The sequence below is a fragment of the Zingiber officinale genome, chromosome 2B (assembly GCF_018446385.1).
Source record: "Zingiber officinale cultivar Zhangliang chromosome 2B, Zo_v1.1, whole genome shotgun sequence".
In the NCBI taxonomy this organism is placed as follows: domain Eukaryota; kingdom Viridiplantae; phylum Streptophyta; class Magnoliopsida; order Zingiberales; family Zingiberaceae; genus Zingiber; species Zingiber officinale.
In genome coordinates, this window is record NC_055989.1 from 35298494 (window position 1) to 35304493 (window position 6000).

A 6000-nucleotide genomic window follows, 5' to 3' on the forward strand; every position below is an offset into this window, starting at 1 on the left:
TTTGGCATGGAGCGCACAGTCTATGTTAACTGCAATGACATAATTCCCTTTTGTGAATTGAAGCCAATCACAGACACTTGCATAGTTGTGTATATGTGGTAAGCTTTCGATCGAATTGGACTTTATTTATGTGTTTTATTAATTTAGATTTTATCATTTTTTGTTCTTTGCTGTAGTGAACAAAGTATTTTTTGTTCTAATCTGTCAACAGATGCTTGTGGAGTCCTGAAGGTTCTATTCTTGGTATGCCGAAGCAAAAAAATAAAGTTGGATTATTTTGATCAAGTTCATCAAACTAAAATTCTTGTTATTCTTCTGTGATACTAATAGGTGTTGCATTTTCAAAGCATCTAGTGCAGATCTATGCTTTTAATTTAAATGAAGAATTACGACAACATTTGGAGGTCAGTTAATAGTTATGGTGTTTGGCAACCATATATATGATGATGATGATAGCATCTTGTTCTGCAGATTGATGCTCATATAGGCAGTGTTAATGACATTGCCTTTTCCTATCCCAAGAAGACTCTCTCGATCATCACTTGCGGCAATGACAAGGCAATTAAAGTGAGTAAAACCATGTGGTTGATCAGTCAGAAGATTGTACAAGAAGAATTGTATGTTCTTAACAGGTTCCGTTGCATGATGAATAGGTGTGGGATGCTTCAACTGGACAGAAACAATATACTGGACAGAAGCAGAATTATATATTTCTAGTGTTTCATTATTTCTATCTGTGAAGTTTTTCTTCTCAACTTCAACTGATGGTAAAATCAAAGCACTTGGTTCCAATGTAGTTTTTCTTCTGGATGCAGTTTACTAGCACTTGGTTCCAATGCAGTGCATAAACTCTGGCAGTGGCTGTGCGATGAACAAAATCCATCGAGCAAGGTTAGAAAGAAACAGTTGTAAGAAATTATCTATTTGCTATAAGCCTAGTGCTGATTGTTTGCTTTGCTTGTTCAGACAACTGCATCTGTTGCTCCTCAGCTCCGTCAGCCACCAAATGGTATTCTTATGACCAATGAAAGGAGTGATAACAATCCAGAAGAAGCAACTGCTTGTATTGCTTTATCTAAGAATGACTCTTATGCAACGTCTGCATCAGGTGGAAAAGTTTCTTTGTTAAATATGAGGACTTTTAAGGTGCGTAGCCATATTTTATCAACACACACTCAGAAGAATTTTTTTTTGTATTATTTGTGTGCCTTTACCTTCATTAGATTCGTCTGGCAGGAAGATGTTGTTGATGAATATATAGATTCGTGCATATGTAAGTGAAACCCTTCCCATTGTTTGACAAAAGATGACATATTCTCAGAGTGAAGCAACACAATGGCATATTAAAAGGTGGAGCAAAAGCATGCTCTGGTGGAAGGCCTTGGAGTCTTGCATGTATTATTCGAGGATTCAAGGATCGAAGTGAAGGTAAATGTCTTTGCTTGACTTTATCAAGTAGATAGCGTCAAGTTAAAACAAGTGTTAATGCCTCGTGTGTCAAAATCAAAATTGTTGTTATGCATCGAATAAGAGTTGCAAATCTTTTACTACTTTTTACAACTTTGTTCTGCAACTTTTGGATAATCTATTGTAGGATGCCCAAGATTGTTCAGCAAGTTTATGATTCTGATTCTGCTTAGGCTCAGTTTCAGTCTATAGCTAGTTGATTCTAATTTTGACAAAATATGACAAAATTTTTTAATGTGGCAAAAGGCGAAACCCTCGCCCTCAGGGCCCCCGCCGCACCCTGCCCAGGGTCATCACGAGGGAGGTAAATCACGGTAGCTCGGTGGCAAGTACACAGTGGGCCGAGACTTTTTTGCACAGGGATAGGGAATAAATCCCCGTTGCCCTGCGGACTCGAACCCATGTTCTCAGTGGCAAACTTCCACACCTTTACCAGCCGAGATAACCCCGTGGGGCATGACAAAATTTTTTAATGAACCCATATCAGGTGGTTATTAGTAAATAGGACAGAGAAATATATTATCAACATCAATGAACCCATATTTTTGCTAACTATTTGGTCAGCTATATGGTTCTTAGTTCTTACTCCTCAATTGAACTCTATGCAATATGCATGACTAAACCATTGGAGTCTTAATTTTGTCAAGGTCTTCACTTTGTTTAACTATATTATATATTTTATTGAATGTCATTGAATATGTATATTTTTCTTGTGTTCTGGTTATTTGAATTTACAAACTAATTGCACAGATGACAGGGAAGAGGGATGACTGGGAAAAGGGAGGAGCGAACGAGAAAAGGAGAATGAGGTCGGACTTCTACCACTGAGGACTTCAGAGCCGACCACTGAACTATGCTATGGGACCTAGGGAAAGGATTGAATGTTGGATCTGGACAGGAAGTGAGGCCTACTGCTCCGTGGGGTACCCATTAATGGTTAGGGATAGTATATCTATTAGCTAGCTTTTGATGTAAAAAGAATGTTTGAGTATTTTATGGATATTGTTCTAAGAAGATTATTTATATAATTTGTTAATATTTGTGTATTTTATGGATATTATTGAATGAAGAATATTTGTATAATTTGTGAATATTTGTGTATTTTTTTTGTTATTGTCGGTTTTTCATGGTTTCGGAAATCAAATTTGTGAAAAAATATACATATTACATCGGTTTTCCACCGCTGTAAAACCGGTGTTATTAACTAATAGTACATCGGTTTTCCACCGCTGTAAAACCGATGTCGTTAAGTGATACTACACCGGTTTTAACCCGATGTCTAAAATGACAGACTTTTAACATCGGCTTCATAGACATCGGTCGAAAATGAAATAGACACCGGTGGAAAACCGATGTCTATGAGGGTTTTTGTTGTAGTGAGCATTCGAGACCTGTAATTCTTCACCAAATCAGAAGAAGAAAAATGCACCTTAGGTCGAATCCTAGTCTGGGCCGCTGGCGAGCGATGACGATCACTAACTTGGGACGGACGTGGAGTAGAAGGAGAGAAGATGGTCGACGCAGTTGGGTAGAAGCGCGTGATTAGGGTTGGTATGTGGATTTTTGGGTGCAGGGATCCTCTGGTCCAGAATTTTCTTGACCATAAGAGGCCCTGTCCATTCATTGGCTGGATGAACTGGACCCCACTTGTTAAACAGGTGGGGTCCAAATCATCCAGCCAATGAATGGACAGGGGACCAGGACTGGTCCAGGGATCTTGGACCAGAGGATCCTGCCCCGGTTTTTAGTGGCACCATTTTAATTCACTCCTTATTATTTTACTAAAAAAAAAAATTCCGATGGGCAATGTGATAAAAAAAAATCTAAGAAACTTGAGCAATGGTACTATGGTTAGGTAGAAAATTACAAATTTTCCCTTGACTATTTGAATAAATCCATCCAACTCAAAACAGACCACAAACTTCATCTTAAGAGAGAAAACATCTAGGGATATAAATTTCACTTCATCCATGAAAATTAGCACAGATAAATAATCTATAAAGACAATACTATCCATGAAAATGGGTAAAAATCTTTTTTTTTTAAAAAAATAACTTTTAAAGATAACACCATTGACTTAAACCTCAAAAACATACACATAGACAATATTTTAATAAAATCATTATTTATTATCATGTAAGCAATACTAATAGACAACGGTTGATTAAAACTATTGTCATAGACGTAAAAAAAAGGCTTATAGACAATGGTTCTAAAAATCGTTGTCTTTGACATACATAAGACAATGATTTTTTAAAAACCGCTATTTAAGAAAAACACAGCCAACAATAACAATTTTCAATAAATCATTGTTAAATAGAAAAAGACAACAATTTTTTTAAAAATCGTTGCCTATTGGGTGTGGTTGTAGTGAACCTTGGATTAGGTTGACAAAGATGGATGGTTGAGTAAAAAGTCAAGAAGGTCTTAACTGGATACTTTATAGTGGAGAAGTTCAAGTGAGGCATGGTTGACTAACACTTGACAATCATAAATCTAATAGGGAGTTGGTGTTAGATTTTAAGGGATGTCCTAAGGCAATCGCCTTACGATTTTTTACTAAATATAGATTCACTATTTGAGTGCATATTATATGTTTGATTATCTTAAACTCATTTACTGAATGTCCGCAATATAATTCATAGCATGAGAGAAATTATGATTGAATCACAACTAGTGATTATCTCTACATGTGCACATTATGAACGTATTGAAATTTCCTTAGTTGTCGAATTGATGCATTCAGACATTATCAATTCTGTAAGACTAGCACGGGTTATACTCCTTGGTTCGCCAAGCAGCTATTTTCTCACTGGCTAGAGATATTGGGATGTCGAGAGTTAAACGTGGATGCTAGTTATGGTAACTAATTCATTGGAGTGACTCATTGTAAGACTTCATATGATTATCTATATATATGGATATGTTTGTGAAGCTCTTACTATAGCTCGAGTGCAAATTTCCTTCGACTTGAGATATACAAGTTATCTTGGTTATGGAGACTTATATTTTGACATCTTAAGCAATTATCTCATTGAGGTGTGGACCGGGATGATTGGGTGTAAGTCGAAATGTCCGAAAATGTTTGGATAGCCCACAAAGAATTCACTGCTCCTTGCGAAGAGACGTATACCCTATGGCCACTCGTTAGAATTATTACTCAAAGTCTTTATCCAAAGCATCACATGTTAAGAGTACAAGATGAGTAATGTGAATCTGTAGAACGAGAAAGTATTACATTGGCTAGGTGTGATATGGTTCAAGACATGGTCTATGTGTCTGAACCAAGTGGGTATAAGACGAGTGAAAGAAACAAGGCAAGACTCACTATAGTTGCTGAAGGGTTTAGAATTAGTTATAAGATCAACTATGATTTTTTAGCTAATTAGGGATCATGATGTACTACTAGATGTTACTCATGACCGTTCTATAATTAGTAGTTAATTATGGACGACCAAGATAAATCGAGAACCTATTAGGTTACACACACTAACGAGTCTCTAAAAGACGTAAAATAAGTTAAAGAATAGGATTCTTAGATCAAGAGATAAATGTTTGGTTGGACCGTGCATAAGATAAATATGGAAATATTTGTCATGATGGAAGTACGGATAAGCTACATCTCTTATGGTAGAGTTGAACCATATTTAGTTTAATCATGAATTAGTCATGAACCAACTTAATTTAGTTGTGAACTAAATCAAGGGATTAATGAGCTAATTTTTAGTTAAGGGATTAGTTGGATTTGGCCTTTCTAATCCAACTCATTAAAGAGGATTATATATAGATGTAATTGGGAGAGAATTAGATACAAGTTTCATTATTTGGTTGATTGACTTTTGGAAACTCAATCCTCCTCTCCCTCTCCTATCTTTCCCGCAGCCAACAAGAGGGTGTTCCCTCTTGTTGCCGTGACCACCACAAAGGAGAAAAACTCTTCCTTGTGTGCTTCTCTTCTTCTTTCTCTTGATCCTTCTTTTTCGCTCGTGGCTAGTAACTTCTGAAGGAGAGGTTTGTACTCAAGGAGTTGTCTTGAGGAAATCGACGTGGATACAAATAGAAACAAGGTTCAACAACGTCACTACGGTTGATGCCCTTCTCATTACAAGTCATCCGTAAGATATATCTAGCATAAAATTACTTTCCATAAAATTTTAATTATGCGATCATATTTGACATATTGTATCCTTATATGCGTGTGGTGTGTGTGATGTAATAATTATAAATTATTATTATTTTATTTTTTACTACGTATGTTTATAAAATATGTTCTAGCGCGCACCCGCATCGGGCATATCCCAATAGTTGGCATGATAGGGGAAGTTCAAGTGGCTCATGAAGGATAAAACATTTGGTGGTTGGAAGTCTAATAGATAGTCAAATAGTTTACAAGAGTAAAGTCCAAGTGGGTCGTAAAGGACTAGAGACTTAGCATGAGATGTGAAATCTAAGTGGGTTAAAATTAATCAGATATTTGACAATGGAGGAAGTCCTAACAAGTTATGGAGGATTGGATATTAGGCACAAGAAATG